Source organism: Dermacentor andersoni, chromosome 1, assembly GCF_023375885.2.
Source record: "Dermacentor andersoni chromosome 1, qqDerAnde1_hic_scaffold, whole genome shotgun sequence".
Lineage (NCBI taxonomy): Eukaryota > Metazoa > Arthropoda > Arachnida > Ixodida > Ixodidae > Dermacentor > Dermacentor andersoni.
In genome coordinates, this window is record NC_092814.1 from 94,567,205 (window position 1) to 94,577,690 (window position 10,486).

At 43.0% G+C, this 10,486-nt stretch overlaps 1 long non-coding RNA gene across 1 annotated transcript; it reads right to left on the minus strand.

The window, feature by feature from the left end:
- Window positions 1–657: 657 nt before the first annotated feature.
- LOC129380532 (uncharacterized) lies at window positions 658–3,851 on the minus strand. Its single transcript, XR_008608652.1, has 2 exons — window positions 2,784–3,851; window positions 658–1,409 (listed from the first exon to the last, which is right to left on the minus strand). It is a non-coding gene; the product is annotated as an uncharacterized lncRNA (long non-coding RNA).
- Window positions 3,852–10,486: the final 6,635 nt, after the last annotated feature.

Sequence of the window (10,486 nt, forward strand, 5' to 3'; positions counted from 1 at the left end):
TTATTGGAGGTCTTCATACTAAGTATGGCATCTGCCGCTGCACATGTGCAGCAGAAGAAAGTGACTTCTCATCATGCTCTTTTATTTTTAAGAATTTAAGATACAACGTAGACAAGTTTAGCAGTCCAGCCTAAGCATACACTGAGTGCACATAATGCATTGCAGTCCGTTCATTTTGTTGAGCCATTCTCAATGTTCAAGTACCATGCCTGTAAATAGTTCTGCATTTTCAGAGTCAGAAAGCACCATTGTTTTGTGATACTAGTGGATCAGTATTAGCATACTATACCATGCATGCAATAAGCATGTCTGTCTGAAATAGTGCAACAAATGTACAATTCTATTTACCTTGTTCCACAAGCCATGAGTAGGTTCCACTGCATATGCATATTACATGCCAGCAGACTTGCGCTGGTATGAAAATGCATGGATCCAAATGCAAGAACCACATATACCATGTCCATGACAGAATACATCCAATAAATACCACTATCACCTCAGGTAAACTGCACTCTAAATGGTTGCATGCAGTACCAATGGTCGCAGAAGTGAGTGCAAGTGTGTGGAGAGTGCATTTTAAGGAAGATAAAACAGAACGTAGAAAGGCTGTTTCCTGTCTCTATACAGACACAACCTTGCACAATGGCTCATCAATGCTTAAGGGAGCAGCAAAAAATGCGCACTTTATTTCATAAATACAAATGTGATTCAGTGTGGTTGCTATGAATATGACTAATGGAGTAGGTCCTTAGTAGATGCAACTTCCTTACAAAGAACTTAGAAATTGTAATTATCAATGCAACAAAAATAAAAGTGTCTGAGTTAAAATGGTAATTCAATTGTTTATAAAATGGGTACAAGGACCGATTAACTTTTTTTTAGAGCATCGTGAAATGGTAGTGGACTTTCTTTTCAAATAACACAACGAGTCCAGAAAAAGTACAGGCTATGACTTGAACTGAATTGTAAGCTTAAAATGTAGCAAAGATGCATTCACAATGCTCTCTTGAATATATATTTCCAGTAACCAACATTCTAAAAGACTTGTTTTTCCTAAGTCATGACTGCAAAAATTATACCATATCACACACGCACACACAAAACCAATTTGTGGTACTTTCAAAAGTTATCAACTGGAATTACAACTGAACTGTAGCTGGCTTAGCCCAAAAAGCTCATTGAGGGCCCTGGAGTCATGTTTTGAATAGGAGACCCACCATTTCCGCTAACCGGAACGGCTTGATTTTCACCCTGGAATACTTTGTTGCAATCTGCTATGGACAACTGGGACTCCCATGCAAAAAGTTGGTCGATGAGATCACAGCTACGGGACTTCCTTCTCCATGCCACCTCAGGGAAAGATGCAGCTGCTTACACTGGGATTGGCTGGCTCAATGGCTTCTAGTATTCTGCACAAATTAAAACATGACATCAACAGTGTAAAGCAAATTGTGCATCAAAATTATTAATCTTTTTTAAAATAAATTAATGCATCTGGGAAGAATTCATTAAGAGAGTACTGACACAAGAATTTTGTGCCCACTTTTGTGCTTTTTAGGTAGCTGCCAACCCCACAATTATGACATGGAGCCTCAATTCCTTGAGAAGCACAAAGAATTATTACATCAAATCTTATGCAGCTAGTTTAAAATGTACTCGAAGTGTAGCACTATTTATTAAGTGAAGCAGGAGATTATTCACATCACCGAAACCATAGTTGGAATTCATACGGTGTCGTAAACAACTCAAGCTTGAGACAGTTGGCTCAGTGCAGTAGTTGATGGCGATATTATGACCTCGTCACTAAAAGCCGTCAAATTGACCCTTCCGATTGCACGCTTCTTTTTGCAATGTAGAAGGACTCTCTCTCCTGCTATCCTGTCAAGTGTTGAATGATCTCTGTTTTTGCAGCATGGTCATAACGTCAGTTGTGTCTGGTACTATATGAGACTGCCACATCGAGTATTGGTGACATGAATAGACTTCTGTTTCACATCGAAAGCCGCACTACACTTCATACATGTTTTGAACTGTATTATTAAACTAGTAACTGAGGCTCCATAGCATAATTACTGAGTTTACAGCTATCTGTTCTTGGCATAAAAACGCGACAAAATTTTTGTGGTTAACTCCTAAAATCTAAGTGCTCTTTCACCAGCACAAACAATACAAACAACCTTACGATCATTGTTTTCTTATCAAATTCAAATTAGATATTGTAAATTTCAAAAGGGAAAGGCCGTTTTTCTTACTGACAAATAGCACACCATAAAAATTCCTTTCCTGATGCTTACAGCATTTAAACACTGCAATTTGGCAAGTTAGACTTGTATTTATGACTGAACTGAAAATGACAAGGTTTCCCACCAATAAATGCAAGCATAGCTCACTTTAATATATGCCAGATTTCAACTAGTGCCCGCGAAATTTCCTAATTTCATCACTCCACCTAGTCTTCTGCCATCCTCGACTGCATTTCCCTTCTCTTAGTACCCATTCTGTAACCCTAATGGTCCAACGGTTATCTAACCAGCACATTCCATGACCTGCCCAGCTCCATTTTTTCTCTTGATGTAAATTAGAATATTGTCTATACCCGTTTGCTCTCTGATCTAAACTGCTCTCTTTCTGTCTCTTAACGCAGGACAGGGGTAATTGGAGATCACAGGGAGAGGCCTTTGTCCTGCAGTGGACATAAAACATGATGATGATGATGCTGCTATATGCCAGAAAACACTGTAGGAATTCTATGTAATGAAGGCTATAAAATGCATCGCATTTACCTTTGAGGCACAGATGATGCTCAGGCAGCAGTGTTGTCAGCCAGTCTGCCACTGTTCTGATAGTGTGACAGGATATTAGCCCACGTTAGGTCATTCCTAGCTGCTTCTGAAATTGAGAAAATATTGATCAGCTGATGCAGGTAGCACAAACGACTACTTAAATTAGACTATCAAAATAATAGCATGTTGGCTATTAACAACCTTAAGCTGCACTGACTTATTCAAAGGAAACAGCTTAAATGTGATAGCTCACTATTCTACAAACAAAATGTACCTTGTTTTAGCCTTGTTTCTTGTCTCAAATTTATTGTCATTGCTTTGTCTCTGCGGCCAACTTAACCGTACATTACTTCAAGCTCACATTCCATGACACCTATGAATCGCTTCAGCCAATTTTTTTCCTATTGCAGTGAGAAAGGTAGAATGTCATATGAATGGTGATTGCTTTCACAAAATTTCAAATGTGACCTCCGAGTGAAAACAGGTGCTCAAAAAAAAAAATCAAATGCTCGCGACAAGAAAAATGAAAAAAAAAAAAAATGCAGGCTATATTGACTACACACTACTCTGTGACAACACTGCAAGCGACGCAGCTCTGTCGACAGTCACTTGGCATAGTGCAGCGCAGAAACTATTCATTATAAACAGAATAAAGGCCAACTGACAGTAATGTTATCTTAAACAAATTTTTTTTAAATTAATTATACACATTCAACCAAAACAATGCACGCAAAAGTAATTTAAAGTTCACCATGATTTGTGGATAGGCTTTTTACAGTTCACACAGGAACATTGAAACGAATCACACAGTACTTCATTTCTTAACCTTGAAATTGGAAGTTTCATTTAGCTAATGTGTAAAGGTGATATTTTTTCTGCACTCATAATAGAATGCAGCGCCTGTCAGATTTCGGACCACTTTAAAAGTTTGATTTTCATTAAATGTTGCATATGTATCCCTATGAGCTGCTGATTTTGTTTTACTCCCTTGTGGCTTCCCTTGAAACAGCATCATAAACTTCTGCTCCTTGCTGTCATCATTATACAAAAGAGGCCTCAGCTGCAGGCAGTGGCGTAGTAACAGGGGGGGGGGGGGGGGGCGTGGGCCCCGGGTGCCAGAAGGGGAGGGGGGAGTCTTTAATATGTCTTTCCGCCTGCTTGACTGGGCGCAAATGGCAAAGAATGCTCCGGTAACCAGCAGCACAAGCTCATGTACCAGATGTGTTGTGCCGCAGAATTGTCGGCTGCAGCTTTATCAACTTCCTGTATAATAATTGCACGAATGTGCGGGCTGAAAAATTTTATTCGCCAAGTGATCACTGAACTACTCGCCTTAGCAGAACATTTCATGTGCAGTGCGCTCGTGCAGTGCGCTCATGTTCCACCATGGTTTGTGTCTCATCAGTATGTATACAGCGTTTCATTTATCAGCTTTGTATCATTTGCATTCGTTTTGCATCAGTTTCGCAGTGTTGAATAAAAACACTGTCTCCTAGCCATAGTTAACCGTCTCTTCGTCATTTTGTTGTTGTCACGCTGGCATTCCACAGGGTGAGGTACTGAGCCCTATTCTCTTTAACCTAACTATATGGTTGGCCTAGCTGAAATATTACCCAAGACAATCCACGTATCAATGTACGCTGATGATATTTGTCTTTGGTCTTCTACGGTGACTCGTCTTCGAGTACGAGTAAGAATTCAGCGGGCAGCCACCCGAACTTGTTCGTATCTCCGCAAACAAGGACTTAGTGTGTCCATCAAAAAATGCGCATTAATCACGTTTATGCGCAGACCCATGGCACCATACCCTGTTTCTCTCAATAGCCAGGGTTTAAAATACCAGAAGTCTTACCACTTCTTAGGTGTGATTATTGACAGGGGCCTTTCATGGAGGCCCCACTGCATCTACCTGAAGTGGAGACTAATTTCGATTGTACATGTAATGAGGTTCCTGTGCGGAAAAACCTTGGGCACGTCGGTATGGTCCCTGCTGTAGCTGTACAGATAACTGTTTCTGGGCTTTTTACGGTACGGCTTGCCTGTTTTGGCGAACACATGTAAAACAAACATTTGTACCCTCGAAAGTTTGCAAGGCCAAGCTCTACAGACCTGTCTTGGACTACCACGATGTGCCTCGACTCACGCAACAAACATGATTGCTAGAGACTACGTACTTGGTGCCAACATATATAACGATTGGCAACCTTGGAGCACACATTCAACATCTGTGTCGCGTACCCAGTCACTATATTGCTGCTTTGCCAGCGCAAAGACCTCAATCCGCATTTTTCAAACTTCTTGCAATACATCAAGGCTACCTTCTGTCGGACTTTACCTCAGCAGTAAGACCACTGTTACCCCTCTGGTGCCTACGACAGCCACAAGTACACCTCACGATTCCAGGAATTACGAAACAGACCCATCAATTAACAGTGGCTCTACATCAGTTCACACTGTCATTACTGAACGAAGCATATTAGCAAAGAACGCACATTTACACCAATGGATTTGTCTCAACCACCAGCTCCACAGGCGCTGTTATCATCCCGGCCTTACAAGTCATAATTACATTCAAAGTGTTCCATATAATGACCTCTACGGCAACAGAACTTGCCGCTGTGTGTGCCGCTGTTAATTACATTGCACAAGCTTTTAAGCAAGCAGCTTTGGAACACATTCACAACCTGCACAGATTCCGGCAACATGTCTACACAGCTGGTTCGGTAAAATGCGTCAGCTCTGCTGCTGCAGTCATCATCCCAGCAAAATCAGAAGAAATCAAATGAAAAACTTCATGTGTGACCACATCAACGGGTGCAGAACTTGCGGCGCTCCCTGTTGCACTTCATTTCATTAATCAAGAACCACCGCAAGAATGGACAGTCTTTAGTGACTCCAAGGCAGCCCTTCAGTGCACACAAAGCCCAATGCGCCACAGACCCAATGAAAAACTGGCCTCCGAAATTCGACAGATATATCATCACAGCCATGATAAGGGACACAACCTAATCTTTCAATGGCTTCCAGGACATTGCAGCATCAGTGGGAATGACCATGCCGACGAAGCCACCCAATCAGCACATGAAAGTGGTCAACTTGTCTTGATTCCGCTTTCGTGAACAGACGCTGCGGCTAGGCTGCAATTGATGTCTCGTGAATGTACTTTGCCCCTGTGGGACTCAAACGTTTTCACTATGTATCATTTGCGCTCATTGTCTCTGGACATACGGATGCACCTACCGCCTGGGTTACCACGATGTGAACAGACCATGCTGTACTGTCTGTAGCTAGACATTGCATTTATGAATTCATATACCTTCCTTATTGGATTAGCCAACAGCCCCACGTGCGACGAATGCAATAGCTATATGAGTCGCTCACATACATTATGTGTCTGCCCGCGAGGTAGTGCCCAGAGACAGGTGATGTGCAGAGTGCAGGACCAGTTGGACAATCGTCCACTATCAGAACTAAAAGCTTTAGGTAAGTGCTCCCAAAGAACAACCGTGCTGAAGGCCTTACTTACGTTACTAAGGTTCCTGCGGTCTCAAGCCTTCACAATAGACTTTAAGAACACTGCCCCCTACTGCTCTGTAGTGTACATGGTTTGTTTGTGCTCGTCTTTTTCTCTCTCTATGTCCCCCTTCCACTCTCTTTCTCTTTTCATCCCCCTTAACCCTTCCTCCTGTGTAGGGTAGCCAACCGGAACAACCTCTGGTTAACATCCCTGCATTTCTATGCATCCTTCTCTCTCTCTCCCTCTCTCTGCAGTCAGCCTTACGACACAAGACCCATGAACAACTGGTGTTCGAGACCAGAGAGGTTCTCCATAAAGCCCCATAAATGGACATGACACCATCTTACAATGGCATACGGGGCACTGTGGCATCGTCGGAAATGACCTTGCTGATGATGCCGCCCGGTCAGTTTATAATGAAACCCTGACAATTCCTATACGTACCCTTATCAAGGACAGATGCTGCGAGGAGTCGTTTACTTGCTCAAATCAAGACTGAAACCTCGATTATCTCCAACTGCTGTCTCCACTGGCTGGATCCTACATTGAAGCTGCAGATTTCATTGAACTTCTCCCACCGTGATGCAACTTTACTGTGCCGCCTCTGGTTAGGGGTGGCTTTTACGAAAGCCTACTCCTTTTTGGAATGACTGACACACCGATTTGTGACTCGTGCAAATGTTGAAGAGACGATCAAGCGCATGTTGCGTTTTTAAAATCACTATGAGATTGAACGCGACATTCATCGGAGGGTGTTAAACTAATTAGGCAGCAGACCATTTTCAGAGACTAATATTCTCGGACCATGGCACCACCCATCACAGGCTTACAAAGCAACGTGGGCACTGCTACGTTTCATGAAATCAACTGGCCTCAGTGATCGATTATAAGCGGGAAGTTATGGACATGCAACCTCATGTATTCACACAGATAGCACCTTCTTCCCTCCCTCTCCTTTCTTTTCTTCACTTAAACTCCTTCCCCTGCTTAGGGTAGCAAACCGAATGCGCGTCTGGTTGACCTTCTTAGCTTTCCTTTCTTTTTTTTCCTCCTCCACCTTCTCCTCCTGTTGTTGTTGTGTGACTTCAAGTCACAAATAATTAATTAAAATTAAATTATGGGGTTTTACGTGCCACAAGCACTTTCTGATTATGAGGCATGCCGTAGTAGAGGACTCCGTAAATTTCGACCACCTGGGGTTCTTTAACGTGCACCTAAATCTAAGTACCCGAGTGTTTTCGCACTTAACCCCCATCGAAATGCGGCTGCCGTGGCCGGGATTCCATACTGCGATCTTGTGCTCAACAGCCCAACACCACAGCCACTGACCAACCACGGCAAGTGTCACAAACACAGTGTCCTGTTTCAGTAAGATGGAATTTTACAAAAAGGTGAATTTTGTGAGGATATCTCCAAATATTCTATCAGGTTATGTCTCTTTGTGATCACTAGGAACTCGGTATTGTGCAAAATATGACAGATAATTAATAAAGATATCCTAAATAACTGCTTAATTAGCAATTATATAGGAAACATTGTAATTCGGGAATTGGTGACCCAAAGTCACATCATTAACTCAAGAAAAACTTCTTCTCTAAACAAAATCATCTTGGGTGCTAGAGCCTGCAGTACTTTGGCACTATGGGCAGCCTAATATGGCAGTACCGAAAGAAATATGAAATAGTGCACCAGTGACGTTGATCTCTCTATACTCTACATTGCGAGTGCAGACAAACAGTAGCGCAAGCTTTCGCTGGCACAGGCTTCATCACAGCCTTCTCGTTTTTTGCATGGTGATGCCAGGAATCGACGAGGAGTGCGCTCTGTTCCGTTTCCAATCTTTTGGCGGTACCGCAGCTCGGATGATCACGTTTGCTAATAGCAGCAAATAAAGAAAGGCTTTATGGATCAGAATTTATAAGAGAACTGGTAATTGTCATAGCATTGGTGCGCGTGCAGAAAGGAAGCAGCTGGCATTTTCAGATAGGTTTGGGGAGATAAGCGTCGCTCACAGGCTATTTAATTTTCGTTTGGGTTCAGGGCTGGCGACAGCCAAAATACTGCACACCGTAGTACTTACAACGATTTTTGTGAAGTTGTTGGGCAACATATGACTGGAGGGCTTTCATTTTGCAAATGCAATATTGCCTCTAAAATTGCTAATTAAAGCTATCTGTGATGGCTGCCAAGCCTTACAGTCTGACAGCAGATGTACAAATGCACTTATCATAAGTTATCAGTGCAGCACCCTGTTTTATTTGGTGCAGAAAATAAATCAGCCTTTATATCTGCTACATTAGCGATCTCTGGGTACAAAAACAAAGTTAGGGGGGAGATCCACGACGGCTGTGCTGGTACTGAAACCTCACCCCCTCCCCCACTCCCCGGACATTTTTGATATCATCGCCTTCCTGACTGCCGAAGCCACCGCTGCCGAAGCTTTCAAAACCAGCAAAAAAGAGCACGCAACGGCACCGAAGGAAACATGTTTACGGCACTGCTGCATGTGGCACCACCTTTGCTGCGCTTGAATAAAGCTATGTAATCTCTTCTCAGACTTACATATTTTCGCTTTAAAACAACTTTAATGCACAGCTATGTCTTTTGAACAGAATATATTTTATTTTTGTTACTCGCTCTGTTCATTTTAATTTGAGCCAGCCATATTGAACCGCCTCCCCCCCCCTAGTTAACTCAATGTATTCCTACCTGGCAATGCTTTCGAAATTGGACACTTTTTCTAAGTAATTGTCTTCACAATGGCTAGAAGCATATGACTTGGAGACATCGTGTGCTAGTCATGCATTTTGAAAATCTCTAAACCTAAACTAAACTTTAAACTAAATCTCTAAACTATACTTTGACATATAGCTCTAGCCATAGAATTAATATGTTATAGCTATTTGCTATTCAGATCGTATTCGACTTCGGAATTCACTATTAAAAAAAAACTGAGTGCCATTCCACTCTGTGAAGAAGAATGACCAGCGAAGCTGTGTATGTGCAGTTCGCCTTAATTAATGGTGAACTGCACCTCCGCCGCGGGTCGGCCTGGCATTGCACTGTCTTCGGGATCGGCCCACGTATGAGGAGTGCTTAACGCCTGCTTGACCTGCGCCGCGGGTCGGCCCGGCATTGTGTTATCCTCGGGATTGGCCCACGTACGTATGGGGAGTTTTTTGCTTACCACGCCAACAACGACACGAAAATTTCCTTGGATGGTAGAGGTACACAGCTTCGCTGTAAAATGATCGAATAGCTGGTTCCGGTCGACTGTAACGCACAACAGCACATTTGAAGTCTAGAAGTGGGGCCGATGCAAGTGAGGACTCTTATTTCGAATGATTGTGTTGCTGGGGGGTCGTGGCTGTTGCGTAGAGGTGCACCAGTTCCTGAACACACGGGTGCTAATCGGTTCTGCTGAGCAAGTTCCCAGCTGTCATACTCAATATACGACCTGTTTTGGGGCACCCTGTAAATCTGCTAACTTGATTCAGGCAAGGAAAAAATTCTTTTGACAGTCACTATGTCTGCAACCCATTAAAAGCTGGGTCTCTATCTCTACGTGTTGCATGCCGTTCCTTTAATTGCTGTCCTTATATGATAGTGCACCGGATAACTGAAAGCAGCCGCTTATATGCTGTAGTCAAGCGGATGTACAGTTGGGAACGGCATTACATTTAGCTATGAAATATAAGTAAGCGTAACGTTTTTTTCAGAAATCAGACTCGAGAAGAGACTCAGATACACACGAGAGATACATGCTGCTTGAGGAATAAGAAAAATATTTGTTCTCCAAAGCACAGTAAAATGAAAGCCGACACTGCGGCCGCTATGCACGCGCAATCACCGAGCGTCATAAAAAAAAAAATTGAAATAAAGAAAAGAAAGAAAGGCATCTGTCCTAAGGCATAGATGCATGTCATATGTAACTATAAACGCCGTTTCAGCGGTCTGAACGGATATGATAGCGTGCGAAGTAGTACGAATGACTCTTCCGAGAAATATCGCCAGCAGTTTTCAACGGCGCGACCTTAATGCGGTCCAATCCACTTCGATCGCAGCGCCGCCACAGTTTTTTTCGTCGTCGCACGCGTCACTGCCACGATGGAAGCGTGGTTACAGTGTAGCGTGGTGACGGCAAAGCATGCAAAGCATGCGCCACCCCGTGCGCCACCCCATAGAG